Source organism: Mandrillus leucophaeus, unplaced genomic scaffold (assembly GCF_000951045.1).
Source record: "Mandrillus leucophaeus isolate KB7577 unplaced genomic scaffold, Mleu.le_1.0 Scaffold511, whole genome shotgun sequence".
Classification (NCBI taxonomy): Eukaryota; Metazoa; Chordata; class Mammalia; order Primates; family Cercopithecidae; genus Mandrillus; species Mandrillus leucophaeus.
The window spans coordinates 599,700-619,535 of NW_012105487.1; the positions used below are offsets into that span (position 1 = coordinate 599,700).

A 19,836-nucleotide genomic window follows, 5' to 3' on the forward strand; every position below is an offset into this window, starting at 1 on the left:
AAAAAAAAGAAAGTTAAGTCACCTTTTAACCACCTTTGTCCCTTACCATACACTTGGTGCTTATTGATGTCAGGAATTACAGATGGCTCAGCTCCCCAAGCCATGTCTTAGAAATCATTTTAGTCTTTAAATCTATCACAGATGTCTTAATTCAAGGGTAATGAATATACTTTTGATGAATAAACAAACAATAGATACCCTGATGTAGTTACATAATGAGACAAAGTATTATTGTATAAGACCTAAATGAAAATGAATAAATTTAATGTCAGTCTAATTTGCTTAACATTGATTAAATTGATTTTGTCAGTTATTTACAGGATAGTTCTCAAGGAAAAATGTCAAATTCATTAATTTCATGTTCTTGGAAAGCTATTTTACTTTCATAACATTGTCATTTGGAATGCAAGAAACAAAAAACGACCATCTTTAATCATTTGATAAAATATCAATTAGTGACTGCCAGTACCTATTTGAAATTGTACAGGGTTGAATGTATGCAGGTTGTTTTTCATGTTAAAATTATATTAAATTCTAGATAGGAATATGCTTACTTTGATACAGTTACATATTTTACAAATTTCAAATTGTTTATATTTCAATTCCCGAATTATATGGATCATTCACAAAAGTCCCCCCAAAAGGACATTCAGTTCAGAATTCAGTAATTTTGAAAAAAAAATTATTCATGCCACAGGCTTATTATTTCACACTTTAGCGGATGTTCTATATTTTTTGTTGTTATTAGTCGTACATTATATAATGATATAATATCATTCTTATTTTTTCCTCTGATGAGTGTCATAAAAGCCACCCATTAGCAAGCAGCATGGTTTACAAGAAGGTATCTAAATATTCAAAACTGATAATTACTGCAAAATATAGCCTTCATACAGCTCTGCTTTTGGGGAGGGAACTTATTTAAAAATCTCAGCAAAGCTTTGCCCAAACAGCAGTCTTTTGTTTTTCGGTTTTGTTTTGTTCTCTTTTAAATACCTTGACCTGGGAATAGGCAGCTTATGTGGTAAATGTGACTCCCTCTGTGCCCATCTCTCCCCTGTTTCTGAACTGCTGATGGTAATGAATCTCCCTCTTCCAGCGCCAACTGCTGCATTCAGTTATCATCAAGAGCAGACATCAACCAGCACTCTAATCTTGCTCTGATGGATAGAATTCTAACCTTTCACAAGATTAGAGACACAAGGTGCTGTGGAGATAATAAAATTCAAATAGGTTTATTTCAAAGGGCAACCCAATCTCGCTTTTGTTCATGGGTCACTTGACAGATCATTTGCCAAAGTAGTTTTTGTATCTTTCCAAGCCAGGTTCTGGTTCAGTGTGCCAAAGACGTCAAAGTAAGTGGGTCCCCAAAGCCCCCAAAGCCTACAGTTCCAAAGTACAAACAGGAAAAGTTGGGAATAACACTATTTTAGTTCATGTGAAAAAACTCTCTTGGCCAATAATTTTAATTTTGCTTAAGTCATACCTAATGTACTGAAAAGACAAATCAAGGCTGACCATGTTGAAAATACCAATGATTTAGTATAAATGCTGGTACGGTGATCCTTAAATATAAATTTCAAAAGATTAGAGATTTTATTACAAATAAATATCTAATGAAAATAAAAATCAACAATTAGAACATGTGCTTTTAAAAATACTTTGTGGAGATCTGCTTGACGTTTTTCTAGAAATAGGTCAAATGATATTTGTTAATGGCATAAATCTAAAATAATCCTTGTATAAATATGAAGTGAAGGACCAGGAATAAAAGCGATTCCTCAAATAGCAATGAGCAATCCTCAACAAAAGTTTCCACATATTTCTGCTGTCCACTATCTTCTCGTTATTTAAAATTACCTTCTGCCACGTACGAGCCTGCAGATACCTCCTAATAAGAAAATGGAAAAGAAAAACCCAAAGCAGTTTCATGTTAAGAACACATTTATGTGTTAGTCACCAATAAGATACCACTGGCAAAACTATTATAAGAGATAAAACATGAAAATCTAAAGAACATTAATAATTATATACCACTGCACATGATATTGATGATACATATTTGATCATCTTTATACTTAATTTGTTTCTTAAATGATTAAGGCTCCTTTTGCAAGGTAGTATAAAAGTTTTGTTCATTTTTTTCAAAAAAGACATATACTTGATAAACTATATTATCTTGTAAAGTGAGAAAATCAAATTTATATATGATATATACCTAAATTGTAAAAAGTTATTTAACATCTAAATAATCCTTCATTAAAAGAGAACTTTGTGGTTACCAATACTTTATTTTAAATATGATGGTCATTCCATTTTCCTCAAGATATTCTTAAATCAATAACAATTAATTATCCGTACTATTTTTTACTAATTAAATGAGGCTTTTAAAATAAAACAATTATAATCAATTGTATCTTTAAGATGAATACTTAGCAGAGCTCTTTTGCTATTTCATTTCAATACCGCAGCTGGAAAAACATCTACAGCAAATTCTTATTACAAATAAATCCGAGATTACATTATCCCCAGAAGTTATGCAAAATTAGAAAATGCTAATTAAATTCCTTTAAAGATGTTTACTTTTAAAAACTTTTAGAATAATCTTTCCTTTTTTTTTTTTTGAGACAGAGTCTTGCTCTGTTGCCCAGGCATGATCTCAGCTCACTGCAACCTCCACCTCCAGGTTTAAGCAATTCTCCTACCTCAGCTTCCTGAGTAGCTGGGATTACATGCATCTGCCGTCATGCTCCACTAATTTTTGTAGTTTTAGTAGAGATGGGGTTTCACCATGTTTATCAGGCTGGTCTCGAACTCCTGACCTTGTGAATCATTCAATTTTTTTCATTTATCTGGTAATATACATTTTATGAACTTAAAATGATTATCTTTTACTGAGATACAGGAATTACCAAAGTATATACTACTTTCCCCATGCAGTGGAAATGTCAGCTCACAGTAGTGCTAAATATCTAAAGCAGTCTTGTACAAGAGGAGAGATGGATGCCCAAACACAGCCTCTGAATACGACTATGTACATATCACAACACAAGTGGAATGATGCATTATTGACAATTACTGACAATCCTGATTCTCTTGGTTTTATCAAAAGTTGAGAGATAGGCATATACCAGTACTCTTGACCTAAGTTTTCTCATCTCTAAAATGCAAATAATAATAGTCCCTTCCTGACAGACTGTTGTGAGAATGAGATGATATACATGAAGCAATTAGGAGAGTGTGTGGCACAGCACATAGTAAGCACTCTATAATTACCAGTTATTATTAGTTTCTCAAGAATGAAACACTTGCTAATAACAAACACCCTTGGTCATTATTATCCATTTAGAATGTATCTTGGCATATACAAGATGAACATTACTTTTCTCAGGATATCAGTTAAATGGGGTCTTCTGAAGTATCTTTATTAAGAGAAGTCAAAAAATTGCATTTGGTAACAAAAGTAGATGGAATGTGTTATGTGATACCCTGGATCAGAAAAATAATTTAAGGGAAATTTAACATTTTCTTCTAAAAACTGTACATCCTTCACTCTCTTTTGAGTTGATCAAACACCTTCCCCTATATGTGGGCTAGTATGTAATTATCAGACCTTCCTTTTTTTTTTTTTTTTTTTTCTGAGGCTGAGTCTTGCTCTGTCACCCAGGCTGGAATGCATTGGCATGACCTCGGCTCACTGCAACCTCTGCCTCCTGGGTTCAAGCAATTCTCCTGCCTCATCCTCCTGAGTAGCTGGGACTACAGGTGACCACCACCAAGCCCAGCTAATTTTCGTATTTTTAGTAGATCCCATATCACCATGTTGGCCAGGCTGGTCTCAAACTCCTGACCTTGTGATCCATACGCCTAGGCCTCCCAAAGTGCTCGGATTACAGTGTAAGACAAAGCGCCGGCCCAGAACTCCCTCTTTATAGTCTTTCAGTGGCTGAGACCTAAATATAACACTACTTCACTGAATATATAAAATGGCTTTCCCTTCTCGGTAATCAAATGACATTGTTGATACATGTTGGTGCCAAGGTCAGCTCAGATATGTCTCGTATCTTTCTCTTATAACAGGAAGTGCGGTTGCAGGGTACAGATGCAATATGAGTCAGGGAAATTGTTGATACTGATGTGCACAGAGCAGTTTTATTTTCACATTTTGCATGTATGGGATTTAATAGTTTCTTTTTGTTTCCTTAGCATTAATCACGCAGCAATTCCTTCCCAATTAATTTAGATCATAATTTTAATTAGTTAAAATCACTTTGCATTTTCAATCTTCTTTTCAGAAATTCTGGCAAAGAGGCTCTAAAAAAGCTGACTCTGCCTCAATCCCCATGAATACGCTTTGCATTCTCTCATGAAACCATTTGTTAGAAAGAAAAAAAAAAAATTCTGATCCACAGTCAAGCTTGTGGGGAATGTCTAAGTAAGCAAAGCCTTGTCCTCACACTGTTTACTGACCAAATCTAAGAACATTTTCTTAACCAGTTCAATAGCTACCTGATTATGATTCTACTCAAGCCATTTTTTGCAAGCTTGTCAATGACCACTCCATGTGAAATAGCATTGACAATGATGTGAAGATCAAACTGGGCTGTAACCAGTGGATCTTTCAGTCTATAAGATCAATCACTCTGTCAAAGAGGGAAATTAGTTTTGTTGGGCATGGCTTGTTTTTGAGCAGTCCATGTTCCCTGCCACTTTGTTACACTCTGGGTGCTTGCAAATTGACTGTGGAATAAATTGTTCCTGACTCTTTTCAAGAACAGACCTTAACCTCTTAAGTAATTAATTGCCAGATATTTACTTCATTTTCCTTCTGTACAATCATCTGGGATGACTGTCCTTTCCCCAGTTTCCTGAATCTGTGCCCATCCGCCATAAATCTGCAAATTCACGTAAATGAATACAAGGTAATTTGATGTTGCATTTGATTTGGCATTAAGTGCTACACAGTTGTTGACTTCAAAATAAAATACATAAATCACTGCTCATGGAAAGAGGAGGCATTTCTTCTGAAATGGTTTGAATATGACCATGCAGTCAGGTTCAGATATGTGAAGATAAAACAACATTAAGCAAACTGGTTATAAACCCTTCTTCTTATCAAAAGTATGTAAGTAAGAAAATATACATATGTATCTGTATAAGATGAATAAAAACTTAAAGCAAATCCTGGCTTTTGTTATATATCCTGCTGTGATACTTTGCAGATCCAGGCATCAGCTAATGTTTTCCCCAAGAGCAAAATATTCCACAATACTTAATAATGCACACTTAGCTTTGGACTTTGGGCATTAATTTTGAATTTCTTTACTTTTAAGAGGTGAATCAGATCTATCACATTTCTTTAATGCCCTTTTTTGTGGTTTAATTACAGGCCATCCCCTGAAAGGTAGCACAATAACAATTTATCAACTAGTTTAGCTCTCGCACAAGAAAATGTCATCCCTTTCATCTGAATTTCAAAGCAGCCATATGGTCAATGTGCCTCCTAAAAAACAAACAATAGTCACGTTTGAACAAAAGCAACTTTAAAGTCAGGACTGAAACCATTTCAAGTCTATTTCCAGTCATCACGTGCTTGAACCTCTATTATCCCATTTGGGTTTGTGTAGAAATCTAAGATGACCTACAACACAACAATGGGGACAGCTCCATTTCATCTAGAAAAGTGACAGAACAGTGTCCAGATGAGAATATGGTGAAATGGACTCAATGTAGCTACTGACTCTTAAATGCTTTCCAAATCGTCTGAAGCTGTTTCTACAACAAAGTTAACAAAGTTCTTTTCTTTCTTAAGACAAAATTAGACATGTTCTGTGAGTGTCGGCTGAGCCTAAACAGAGATTCAGAATTAAATTGTGTATGATTAAAACACTGGTGGGCCACCAGCCTGAGACAATAGGCGTAGGGAAGGAGGGGTTGGGGGAGCTTTCTTTAAGAACAAAGTTTTTTGGATGGGTGTCTGAGAAAAGCAAGGAACTCAGAGGCTAGTTTAGTGTCTATGCTGAGTCTTTCCCCATGGAAGAGATCTGAGGTCCAGAAAGAGCAAGGGATATAAATTAAAGTTGAGCAGTTCTTATTTACTTGAAACTTCTCTGGGGCCAGGTACAAAAGTGGGCTTCTAAGTTAAAGATCCCAACTAAACACACACACGGTAGGCCCCAGTGCAGTAATGACCAAGAGAATACAACTCCAGGTACTGCCTAGAAAGTAGAGAGTACTGGGAACACCAGCAAACAGAATTCAGGCAGCCAAGCAGCATTCCTACAGAGTGAGAGGACAGTGCTGGCAGCTGTCAGTTGCCTCCTGCATGGGGCTTGTAACTGGCAATAGAGGCCGTAGAGCAGGGCAGAAATGGAGAAGTGGTAGTGGGCACATATGTGCAAATATTCCAGATTCAGCCAGAAACAACTAGAGAAATTTTGATGGGGGACGAGAAGTGGCTGCCACAGGTACCTCATTTAGGGAGAAGGGTGTCTTGCTTATGAATTACAGATATCATTGTCACTGTATTTTAAACTATACCCTAGAGTCGGTGAGAGCCAGACATCCACATTTCATACCATGGCCCTTAAAATCCTAAGATTTGAAATAAGAGCCTTTCATCATGCAAACTGAATTTAAAGAAAGTCTTAACTGAAATTAAGAAAACTTACTCACTAATCACATTTTGTAAACTTCTCTTCATCCTGATTCACAATATTAGAAATGGAAATCCATATGGTCACTGACCCTGGGAACTCTATCCTTAATTTGCAGGGCAAGGAAGGTAGCCATCTGACTTGGCTGAGAATCCAATGTATTTAGATATGAGGAGTGGAAAGAAGGGAGAGGCGTATTTGCCAGGTAGTTACAAGACTGATAGTTTTTCAAAGAGTTGCAGGACCTAAAGGAAATCAATACAATCTGTTGTTCTTTTTAAATGAATATATTTATACTTTCTTTTGTCCTCACTTTCCCTCCTATTCTCTTGCTCTCACAGCACCTGTTATATGCATTGATAAATCCTGTTGTTGATACCTTCAAAACGTGTGTAGAATTCAACCACCCTTCACTAAGTCCACAGGCACCTCTCTGATGGACCTGTCATCATCTCTCACCTGCCTTACATCTAGGTTTCCTAGCTATCTCCTTGCTTCTATTCTCAGCTCCCGACAACTACCTTGCTGTTTACCGGTTATCTCTACACATGCTCCCCAAACAGGAAGCTTAAAATAAGGGTCATGATCTTTGGTTGGTCGGTTTTGTTCTGATTTAGCTCAAGCTCACAGAAAAGAGTGTCTGAAACACAGTAGGTACTCAGTAACTATCTGTAGAGTGAATTCATCCTCACTCATACTTTATGGAATAAACTTGCTTTCCACAGGGGTTCTCTGTTTAATTACATACACTTCGTATTAAGAATATGTAAGTTCGAAGTCTGTCATAGTGGCTGGCATTTGTATTTTTTGACAGGAACTAAAACTTTAAAAATTGAATGAAATATTTCAGCTCACATTAAAGCAAACTTAGCTATCTAACAGATTATTTGGAAGAGAAATGTTGAAGATAGAAGACGTTGGCTGAAATCATATCATACAGAGAGAGGAGTTATTATCTACTTAACTTAAAGGTGAGGCTAATTTTTACAATTTACATGACATTTTTTCCCTTTCCCTTTGTGAATACCTGTTAAGTTAGCACTTGGAGTCTTTAGATAAGGCTCTTTACAAGAGCATATGTGATCTTTACATGTGTCATCTTTACAAAATATATATTTTGTGTAATATTCAGAATACAATGAAAATGTTCTAATTTGTAAAGTTGTTTTTACAACTTACACATAGAGCTATATAGTGTATAGTCATAACTATCTCATTAACCTACATGAATCTAGTCTTTGCTGAATAAAATGTTAACATTTAGAACTGAGGTTTTATAAACAACAAATTGTTTGGCCCCCTTTGTATTATACAGACACTGGGGTGACTCAAGAAAGTAAAGTCTAAGTGGCCTACTTAATTGCATAAGTATCATGTTGTCTAAGTCACCCATCTGTTCTTCATTAAGTCAGACTCATAATTTAAAACAAAATTATAATTCCTTAAACTGTTGCCTTTAGGGGAGTGACCAATGTCCCAGAAACTTCTTTGTCGTAGACACAGATTACTGAAGACAGCATAGCACTGAATTAGAAGGGAAAGAGTCTTGGGTTTCCAGTATGTTCAAGTATATAACCTTTTGTAAGTCATTTGATTATCTGTGAATTTATTTATCGCAAGTGAGTCTACTACTACCCTACAGGAGTCTACCACACACCAGCGTCAAACCGTCACAGCCTTGAAGCGCTTCTATCAAGCATTGAGTGTTTTTCAAGAGGAAGTGGATAGAAAGAATGCACAAGTCATTGGCCTCTGTTAGACCAGTGGCTCTCAAAGTATGGTCCCTGGATCAGTGGTGTCACAATCAACCGGAAACTTGCTGGAATGTAAGTTGTTGGCTTCATGCCATTTTGTCTGAATCTGTAACTCCAGGTCAGGCACATCACACAGTTCTGATGCCCATTAAAACTACTGACAATTTCATTTGGCCAGCCTCCGCATAAGGTACTTTCAACAACTAACTCAGACTTCATCAAATTCCCCTGATATAATTATGTCTTGGAAATCTGTGCTTACCTTCTGAATTTGTCCACAAATCTTTAAATCTTCTAACACCCAAAAGAGATCTTTCCTTAAATCTCACCTTTCTATAATCCCAGTCATTTTTATTCATTAGTGGAGAACACCTGTAACAGCAGGAGCTACTTACATTTTAATTGTTTCTTGTTCCTCTAAATTGCTTGTCATTATAAAAGAAATGACAGAAGTGAAATGGGAGAAGAGCAATGTGGCAAGAAGTGTAAAGCCCATTTCCAGTGTTTAATTGCTATACAATGCTAAGAACAGATTAAAAAGATAAATCAAAAGTTTGCTGAAAAAAGTGAGGCCCCCAGTCAGTTTTATGGTTTCATTTGAGCTGCAAAGATATTATTATACACTCATTTACAAAACAATGAGCTCTTACTGTTTATGAAAGTTTAATCTCTTGGTTTATTGCCTTAATATATTTCACATTGGTAAGGTTTACTTTTAAATGAAATTTCTGACTGTCTTATGTGGATGTTATTTTATACTGCGAATACAGACAGAATGAGTGTAACATCATAATTGTATTCATCTATGAAGCAATTAGAGTTAGGGTAATTGCTTCTAGTTCTCACATATCTGCATACAAAGTAATAGAATTAATATTTTATCATTTGGCAGTATCCCTTGTTAGCTAAGAATCCTAACACTGTACATTTTCTCTGTCTGTCCACAGGAATTTAAGCAAAACCTAGATTAATATTTACCTCAATCTAAAACTGTGCCAAGTGGGCCAGGTGTGGTGGCTCACACCCGTAATCCCAGAACTTTGGGAAGCTGAGGCGGGCAGATCACCTGAGGTCAGGAGTTTGAGACCAGCCTTGCCAATATGGTGAAAGCCCGTCTCTACTAAAAATACAAAAATTAGTTGGGCATGGTGGTGTACACCTTTAATTCCAGCTACTTGGGAGACTGAGGCGGGAGAATTGCTTGAACTAGGGTGGCAGAGGTTGCAGTGAGCCGAGATTGCATCACTGCCCTCCAGCCTGGGTGACAAGAGTAAAACTCCATCTCAAAGAAAAAATTAAAATAAAGAAATAAAATTGTGGCAAGTGAAAAAAAATTACATGTTGTCCCCATTGCTCAACATATGCATCCAGCCAATGTACAATGGAACAGAGGCCCATGAACATACTCTCCAAATTGAGCAGACTAATGACAACTAAGGTGTTAAGAACCCCTCCTCCATCCCCGGTTATTTTCCAAGTGATCTCAAGGTTGCCAGTGAGCTTGCATTCCATGGTGTTTAAAGAAAAGCATTCTGATTCAAAATATGTATAGCTGCTATAATATTGAAATTTCTATAAAAACATCTTTACAGGTTTCTACAAAGAGAAAATTGAAAGAGCCAAATAAGGAGAGCACAGTGACCTAAGGCATAGCATGGTGAATGACTGACGAGACTCAAATCCTCAGCCAGAATCCACAGGACTAAGAAAGGCTAAATGAGGACTTATAGCCTCATTTATTTTCTAAGAAGCTTAGGCTAGAGGGAAGGAAAAGGAGCCATAAATTAAATGGCACTTTGCTTGAATAAAAGGGGAACAAATGAGGGAATTAAGTTGAAACTAGCAGCTCAAATACTGGACCAAACTTAATTGATAGATAAGCCACATTTCAGCATAAGTACTAAACAAGATTGGAGGGGATGACCAACAATTCTGCTCCTTCTTTTTAGAATACGCAAACAAATATATTTAATGGAGAAAGGCATAGCTGAGAATTAGCAGTGGTAAAAAGCTCTGTATGAACTATGTTATGTGTATAATGCATACCATATAACTACCCATGCATTACATAGTTCAAGTAGTAACCTATTATTAAAATGTAGTATATGATAGTCTAAAAATGAAATATTCTCTGAAAAGTTGGGTTACACTTTAAAAATATAATAATCTTTTAAAATGTATATGATTTCCCCCAAACATTATTTTTATATATTCTTTCAAACTCTTAGCTCATTATTCTCCACCCAGCATGATTAAATTACTTAACTGAAGGATGACTTGGTGATAGCGGGTGAAATGTATGTAATGCATGCAAAACACTTAGAATACAGGGTGGCATAGAATATGTACTATATAAGTGTAAAATATTATATTTGATAACTATAAGTATAGATTTCATAGAGATTAGTTCAAAAATCTTTCTACCTTTCTCAGTGACACAATAGTGACACATTTGAGAACTGTGCCCTTGCTACTCATATGGGTTTTCTTGTAAATTATTCTTAAACCTCATTACCCCTTTCTCGTATTTGTTATCTTGGTTCAAATTCCCTGTTAATCTATGTGGCTATATTTTTTGTTAAAGAAAGAATAAATTTTTAAAGTACTTACTAGGTAAAATGATTGAATGTCACGTGTAATAACTTTTGTTAAAAACTCATTTAATTTTTGAAAACGGTGGCCCATAAACTGCTGCTATGTTCATTGGTCTTCATAACAGCTCTGTTAAGATGGAAGAGAAGAAATGACACTTTCTATTCTCTAGTTCACTGAGACTCAGAGAGTGTAAGCGATGTTCCAACATCATGCAGCTATTAAATGGAGAATCCCAAACTGGACTGGAGTTCAGATATTGCCTAGAGTGTAGTAGGAAACTAGGATAGTTGTCAAGAGAGAATCTATGGTTCCTGGTAGTTGATTTGGGATAGGCAGATAGTTGATAGAATTTGCATATATCTAACCCCTCTACCGGGGTTTGGGAGGCAGGCTCTATTATTGATGGGTAGGGTCTCAGGAGGTAACTACCTTGGAGTACAACAGAACTTACTATGAAATAGAATCTAAGTGGGAACACTAAGTTATGACACGTAGATTTATTTAGTTTAGGATTATAGAATTAAAATAGTAAAATTAAAATATTCTGGAGGCAGCTGGAGATTTGGAACTGACAGGTGAGAAGTATGCAAAGTTGTTTGGATCTTGAAATGAAGCTGTAATGAACGTATTCTTGAAGCAAATCAATAAAATATATTTTAAGTTATGTACATATGTGATGGTGGACCCTACTCCTTACTTATATGTAAGCAATTACAAATTATCAAGCTATCAGAAAATTGAACATGTATGCATTTTCTAGAAAGAGTGAAAACACACTTTGAAAGAGAATTATTAAACTAAGCATTTAAAATTTTAGGCTTAATTGGTATAACACTGTATGAAAGCCTCATCCTTTTTTTTTCTTTCAACTCCATCAGAAACCCAGAAACTAATCTATATCTGTTTTTCAATGAATCTATGTATTTAAGATATGCCTTTTTAAAAACAGCTTTATTAAGATATAATTCATATACTTCCATGCAATCCATCCATTTAAATTATACAATTCGATATTTTTAATATATTCACCTATTCATAACTGCTCTAGGATGTGCAACCATCACGACAATCAATTTTAGAGCATGTTCATCACTCCAGAAAGTAATTCCATACACATTAGCAATCATTCTGATTTTCTCCCAACCCTCTACCATTCCCCACTCCAGCCGTAGGCAATCATTAAGCTACTTACTAAATGGAAGAATATAGTGTGTGGTCATTGATGAATAGCTCTTTGCGCCCTTAGCATAATGATTCTGAAGTTCATCAATATTGCAGTATGTATCAGTACTTCACTTTTTTATGACTGAATAATATTCCACTGTATGGTTACTCCACATACATTTAGCCACTCACCAGTTAATTGACATTCTGGCTATTTCTACAATTTGGCTATTAAGAATAACGCTGCTATGTGGATTTATATAAAAGTTTTTGGATAGATGTATGCCTTGATTTCTTTTAGGTACACACTTAGTAGTGAAATTGCTGGGGAATATGGTAATCCTAGGTTTAGCTTATGAGGAACTGCCAAACTTTTTTTTTGTAGGAGCTGCATCATTTTGCATTCCCACCAGCAATGTGTAAGGGCTTCAGTTTCTCCACTCTCTCACCAATACTTGTTGTTATGTCTTTTTTATTATCACAATCATAATGGGTAGGAAAAGGTATCTTACACTGGTTTTGATATGTATTTTTTACTGGATAACATATTTTATATTGCCTATTTCTACATCTTCTTTGAAGAAATGTCTATTCAAGTCATTTGCCCATTTTTCAATAGAGTTGTCTTTTCATTGTTGTGGCATTAGAAGAGTTCTTTATTATTTGTATATAATTCCCTTACCGAAGATATAATTTAAAAATATTTTCTTCCATTCCCTTTCCTCTTTAGGACTCATAATTTTGCTGTGGCTTAAAAAATTATAAAACAGATTAGGAAATGGAAAAGTAAGAAGCTGCTCTAGGATGGGTTAAATAATGTCGGCATGAATGCAAGAATACTAAACTCAAAATATAATTTCCTTCCCTCACACAATAGTCAAACTCAGGAGGCTCTGTTTCACAGTTAATGAAAAATAACATGTTTTAAGACTGTGGACACATGAATACTAAAAAGTGACGATAAAAGCTTAGTCTGGAGTAGAGAAAACTCTTAATTGACAAACTTAGATTAAAATATCAGAACAAGAAGCTTTATTCTATTATCCTAGGAATTATTTTTCTCTCAGGTGTTTCTCTTGTCTGCTTTAAATATATTTGTTTTTCATAGGTCATATTACTGAGCTCTGTCCAACAGACATACCATTTTTCATGTCATCCCTTTTCTTTCTTCTGTAAAAGGTTATTTTCAGCCCCAGCATGGTGACTCACAACTATGATTTTGGAGAGGCCGAGGCAGAAAGATCACGTAAGCCCAGGAGTTCAAGACCAACTTGGGCAACGTAGTGAGACCCCTGTCTCTACAAACACACACACACATACCTCAGCCAGGATTGGTGGTGAGGTACCTGTAATCCTAGCACTTGGGAGGCTGAGGTGGAAAGATGGCTTGAGCTCAGGAGTTTGAGGTTGCAGTGTGTCATGATTGTGCCACTGAGGTCCAACCTGGATGACACACTGAAACTCTGTCTCTTCAAAAAAAAAAGTATGGGGGGTGTGTGTGCATATGTGTGTGTGTGTGTGTGTGTGTGTGTGCGCGCGCGCGCGCGCTTTATTTTGACAATTAGAATTAGACGTAGGATTTTATTTGGGAGGGGGAAGTGTCTAAGTGACAGCAAAAATAACAGTTGAGCATCCATATCCAAGTATCTCCAGTTATGACAAAACAAAGCAAAACAAAATATAGAGAAAGGGAATACAGGGAAAAAAATTCCATATTTTGGAACAAGATGACAGAAGATAAAAGACAAGGCATAAACTGTATAAAGATAAAAGCATGTCCTTTTGATTTGTTTTATATTATCTATTACAGTAAAAAAGCAACTGTCATAATTAACAGGAAAAATTAAAGTAAAAATAAAACTGCTGGGAACTTTTAAACATAATCTCTTAAATACCTATTCAAAGGGGGAAATTTAGTATACTACCTATTGAAACAATTAAAAGAGAAACATCTTATTTATTAGTTCATTCATTCATTTGGAGCATGAAGAAGATTCAGAACATTAACAGGAAGAAAGAAGATTATTGAAAGCAGCAAGGTGTGGAATTTCAAGGTTTTGGAATTCTAAGATGAATTGGTTAAGCCTGGAAGGTACTTACAAGGAAGTCAGGGAAATGAAGCTGGAAGTTCATTTATGCTTTCCCACTTTTCCAGATTTCTCCTACTCCTACATTTACAAAATGTGTAAGAATTCCCAATTGGATTCTTCAATAAACCAACATAAAACAATAAAATGGACTAGAAGTCTCCACCCTCTTTTTCAGTCAACATTTCAACTTTTCTCTCTTTTTGGCTTGGATAGGTAGAAAACTCTCTCTTCTCAGGAAATGGTCCCAGCGCATTTACCAGGAATGGGGAGCAGTGTCAGCTACCAGAGCCAGGCACTGAAGTGTCCCTGGAGGATTTGAATGAGTGAGCAGGATAAAGCCTATCCTATCCTGCTTCAGCATTCAGACATTTGGACAGTGTCTCACCAAAGAGAAAATGAAAAGACGCCCAACACTGAAAAGCACTGAGGAAGAATGAAACCCACGCCCTGTGACCAATGTCAGAAAGCAGATATGATTATTCTACACATTTTGGGATGCAAAGAGCTGTTTGTATATTCTTTTGTCTTCTTTGTTATCTTTAGTTCTAGCCATTATGTTTAAATACAGACAGCCTGAAAAGACCCTGGAAAAGATAACTTGTTCCCAATGACACAACCCTCTGACAGAGAGAGCCTGGAGACAACATAGAACAACAATATCTGCCTGCTCCAGAAAAGCAAACATTGCAAGTGTCTATTCAGGCAAAGCATATTCTTACCAATTCTTACCAAACAGGTATCGATGCTTTTTATTAGACTTTTTCAGAATTTCGTCCACAGTCTCTATTGATCTGTTGGCCATTTAAAAAATAACTGTGCCGTTCAGAGTTTCTAGGCTCTGACTTGAAGCAGATTTAATGCCAATGCATACCATCCATTCAATTTTTATCTTACCCTATGTGCCAAATAACTCAAGAAGTTTAAAAATAATACAAATAATACAAACTTATAGCACTGGCAGACAGATTCTTGAATAGAAGAAATGTTCCATAACATTGATAAATGTTAAAATATGAAATATGGGAGATGACTGCATCTAATTTTCTAGGTTGATGTTCACACTGATAGGATAATTTTTAGTGCACACCTTGAATTCAATTTTCTTTATTTTAACGAAATATATTTTATGCACATTGCTTACAGATGGAATAACTTGCAAAAACATAATCAGTTTTATAGGCCACATTCTCATAGAGAATCGGACAATTCCAGTTCACATTAAATGCTTTTCTGGCAAGCATAACATGACATGGAACCCTGTTTATGTTTGCGCTAGGTCACTGACATTATACAACATAGAGTTCTGTCCTGACACTAATCTCTGCTCTAAGGATAGTTTCTCTTTCTCTTTGGGATGCTGTTTGAAACAACATAGAGATCATAGTGAAGTCTGAGTAATTCCCATGTCCCAGATATGCTGTTTTCTCAAAATCTTCAATTCCACCCTTGAAAAAGCGTCAGTTAGGACCCTCTAAATTTTAATTCAAGCTGACAGAGCACATTAATGCTATATCAGCTTTGCCCATTATGAATAAGCTCTGGTCTTTATGGTTTAAGCTCCACAGTAGATTTATCAAATGGTAGCAATGACACATAAGAGGCAGTTTAAAAACTAATATGTAATTCATGTAAATCTATACTCCCAGAAAAATCTCATTTCAAGTTATTTTGTCATAGTTGGTATGTACTCTCGAGCAAGAGAGGCCTTTCTAATATCTTCATTCGTAAAATACAATAAATGCACATTTGAAAGATAAAGCCACTATTACTTGATGCAGCAGCAATCATGGTCAATGTAAATCGTGTTAATGGATGAGAAATGAAGGTATCGGAATGTAAGCTCTATGAGTTGAAGGACAATGTCTGCCTTGTTCACTGAGTACCCGCAGCCCAGGCTGCTGTCCACCACATGCAAATGTTCTGTAAATATGTGCAGCAGTATATGGAAGTGCAATTTTTCCCACTAGATAGTAACTTCTTTAAGACAGCCTACTGAATCTAGGGATCTCTGCGCCCCACCTGCCCCAGTGCCCAGTGCAGTTATGGCTGTGAGGAGCTTTTGATAAGGTCAGACTTTGGTTTACAGAGCCAGTTCCATGTAAGATCCTTTCCATACAATGTCAATAATACTCAAAACCACTCCCTCGTAGGCATTTATACCATCTTTTACTGAGAAGGAACCAGAGACAAAGGAGTCATGGAGCAAGTTAAGAACTCCGGTTGTCTGACCTCAGACCCAATGTGCCTTCTACTATGCCAGGTAATCCATCCCTCTACAAGCTGTCAATATCTGCATTTTTAGTTTAGACCAATTCAATTATATTCCTTGCCAATAAATGATAAAGGATTAAGTGTTTGGCAAAGTGATAATTTCATGTACCTCAGAACAGAAGTATCTAGCCTTAAATGAGAGATAAAAATTAGTATGTGGGTTGCTTTATGTAGTTATGTAACCTTTTATAACTAGAAAAAGTTAGATATTAAAAACCAGTGCAGGTATTAAATTTAACCACAGATACATATCATAAATCACTCAGATTTGAAAGAGTATTAAATTAGGGAGGAGTTCACGAAGCCAATGTTTTCAAATACGTAACACAACTATGACATTTATGCCTTTACCTTGTGTACTTGACTATAAACCTACTAAACTTCAAGACTTGGGGACTTCATAAAATGTCTAGATTAGCAGAGACAGTAACATTTCCAGTTACATTTGCTTGAGTACAAGCAAATGAGTAAGTGAATGTGAACTTGTCACTGAGAAAGAACAGATTTTAGTAGCAGATTAGACATTTAACACTTGGTCATGAAGTAATAAAATATTAAGACATATTACTATGTAGCATTTTAACTTTTTGTATATAAAATATAACTTTTGCTGAGATATCTATGTGCTAGTTAAACTGTTATCACTTTTTTTCTCTTTTGAGACAGAGTCTTGCTCTGTTGCCCAGGTTGGAGTGCAGTGGTGCCATCTTGGCATACTGCAACCTCTGCCTCCTGGGTTCAAGCGATTCTCTTGTCTCAGCCTCCTGAGTACCTGGGATTACAAGTACACACCACCACGCCCAGGTAATTTTTGTGTTTTTAGTAGAGATGAGTTTTCACCATGTTAGCCAGGCTGGTCTCCAACTCCTGACCTCAGGTAATCCGCCTGCCTCAGTCTCCCAAAGTGCTGAGATTACAGGTGTGAGCTAACACACACAGCCTGTTGTCACTATTGTAGGTGCACATTTAAAATGACCTTCTTACTGATAGCCATATGTGCTTATTTCAGGGAAGGTATAGCACATCTGTAGCAGAAAATTCATGTAACCCTTCATAGCCCAGCACATGCATGATTTGCACTGCCTATAATTATGTGGCACTGCAAAATCTAATGGAATTGGACAAAATGTCATCTGCCGCTTATTAAATCTTGTTTTTATATGGTAGACTGACCTAATTTTCCAAGGTTTAAAATTCAACTTCTTATCACCTGTTTGGCTGAAACTTCCCATCAAATACTGCATGTCATTTATACATGTTCAACGAGTCAAGTAACTGGGTTCACAGAAGACCTATGCCGGTATTAAATCTAGTCCCAATTAGAAAATACAACTTTAAAGTTGTCAGTTCAGCTTCTTTTTTTCACACCTTGATAATCTCCATAAGGCCTGGGAGCAGATATGTGATATTATGTGACTTAGGTAGACACACCCTAAACTTTGCCATTACTAACAGTTACCTTCCATAACCCCAGTTTCAAACCTTCCACACTCTAGCTTGCCCCTTGTAGTACTCCCATTTCAACAATCCTTCAGGGAAGTACAAACCAACATAAAGTACAATCCATTATTCTACTGCCTTTCCTGTGCTTCTGTCCCTCAGAACCTTACTCTCCTCCTTATCTGCCCCAATTCCAGGGCCTATTACCCTTGTTAAAACCAACTCTTGTGCAAACTAACAAAATTGTAACCTTTGTTAAAACCCATTGGAAATTGAGACCCAGAACATTTCACATCTTTGAAACAGTCACTCTGTTGTGACTACAGATAACAAAAAACACAGCCTTGAGGACTGATCTCAGTTTAAATTCATGGTCTCTCACCTAAAGTTAACACTTAAAATGTGGTCTGTCTGGCCTATTATATTTCCTTCTTCCCCGTTTACTTTCTCTCTTAGGCCATTATTTTACATGTTCTTCTCTGTCTGAAGTTTATGAAATGACTCACATATCCCCCAAGCTCCTCTGTAAGTAATAACTGGAGAACAAAAGAACCACTTCCTTATAGTTAAACTGGCAACTCAAAATTCACTCATTCCCTCGCTCATTCATATATTCACAGAGGATTTATTTAGTGCCCAGTGGAATCATAAAATCTTAGGTCTGGAAGAAGCTTCCAAGCCTCTCAAATTATAGAAGAGAAGATTGAGGTTGAGACATGTTCATTTTCATTTTCCGAACATTGAGTGTATATGAAAGCTGTACTAGATAAAATATCTGTTCTCCATTGGTTTCTTGCCTTAGCTTTGTCTAACCTCTGTGAAGACGGTGTAAAGGAGTCCATCTTTTATAAGAAATTATACATATCTGTCCTTAGTACACAATGTGACAACATTCAGTGACATCAAATCACCTGGAGGCTGCTAAAAATGCAGAATCTCAGGTTCTACCCTAGGCAAAGGGAATAAAAATCTGCATTCTTTTACCTCTCTATTAAATGACAAAGGGAATTATAATTAGGGCCCAGCACCTTTTATTAATGCCTAGATTAACAGAAATAAATGTTCTCTTTTCTAGTGGTAGGCTAGTTTTCATTTTAGAAAAGGTTACCTCGTCTTTTTTTGTGGTTTTGTTAGGTTGTTGACTTGTGGAAATTCACCAGGTATTCACAATTCATCACTTTGTGTTTGAAAAAGTTAGATGCTTTGATTTTGTTGATACCAGAAACAGATGAAACTGGTGTGCATCAGGGCAAATCTCATACATTTTAAATTAAGATTGTGCATCAGAGTTAAGATGAAAAAGCTTAAGCTCTTCTTGGAATAGCCAAACCAGAGGCAAATCAAGCTTGGCGCCACAGAATCAAATGTGTGTTGTTTTATTCCTCTCCTAAGTATTCATACCTCTTTCACCCTTAAAAAAATAGATTTCACTTTGCAGCCAAGAAGCGGTTAAAGTCATAGGTTCATGTAAGGAGAAAAAAGGTGGCTGGAGGAAGGAGAAGCTTTCCTCCCCATCTTTGTTTTGAAATTACTACTGAATCTCTCTCTGCGATTGGAAAAGGCTTCTCAGTCCTATTATCTATTTTTTTTTTTTAATTTGACATTATTTAATATGTTCAGAATGTCATTTTTTCAAAAAACTTCATGAACAGTGTTTTCTGTCCAAATGCTCACATTTCTTTAAAAATAAACAGATGTGAAGCCTATTAGTACTGTGATTGCTAGGTCAAAGGAATATCATACACGTAATTCCATACTAAAATATGTCCACTGTCTAAAATACCAAGTATGAAAACAGCACGGCAAAAAGAAGAAATTGCTTTATAAAAATGTACTCTCATTAAAGTACAATTTTTTTCCTCTGTA

General features: G+C 36.1%; 1 protein-coding gene across 2 annotated transcripts in view; it reads right to left on the reverse strand.

Moving 5' to 3' along the window:
* Nucleotides 1-19,836, reverse strand: part of LOC105551239 (glypican-6) — a 1,217,642-nt gene that overhangs the window by 598,501 nt on the left and 599,305 nt on the right. The gene's annotated exons all lie outside the window — the stretch shown is intronic.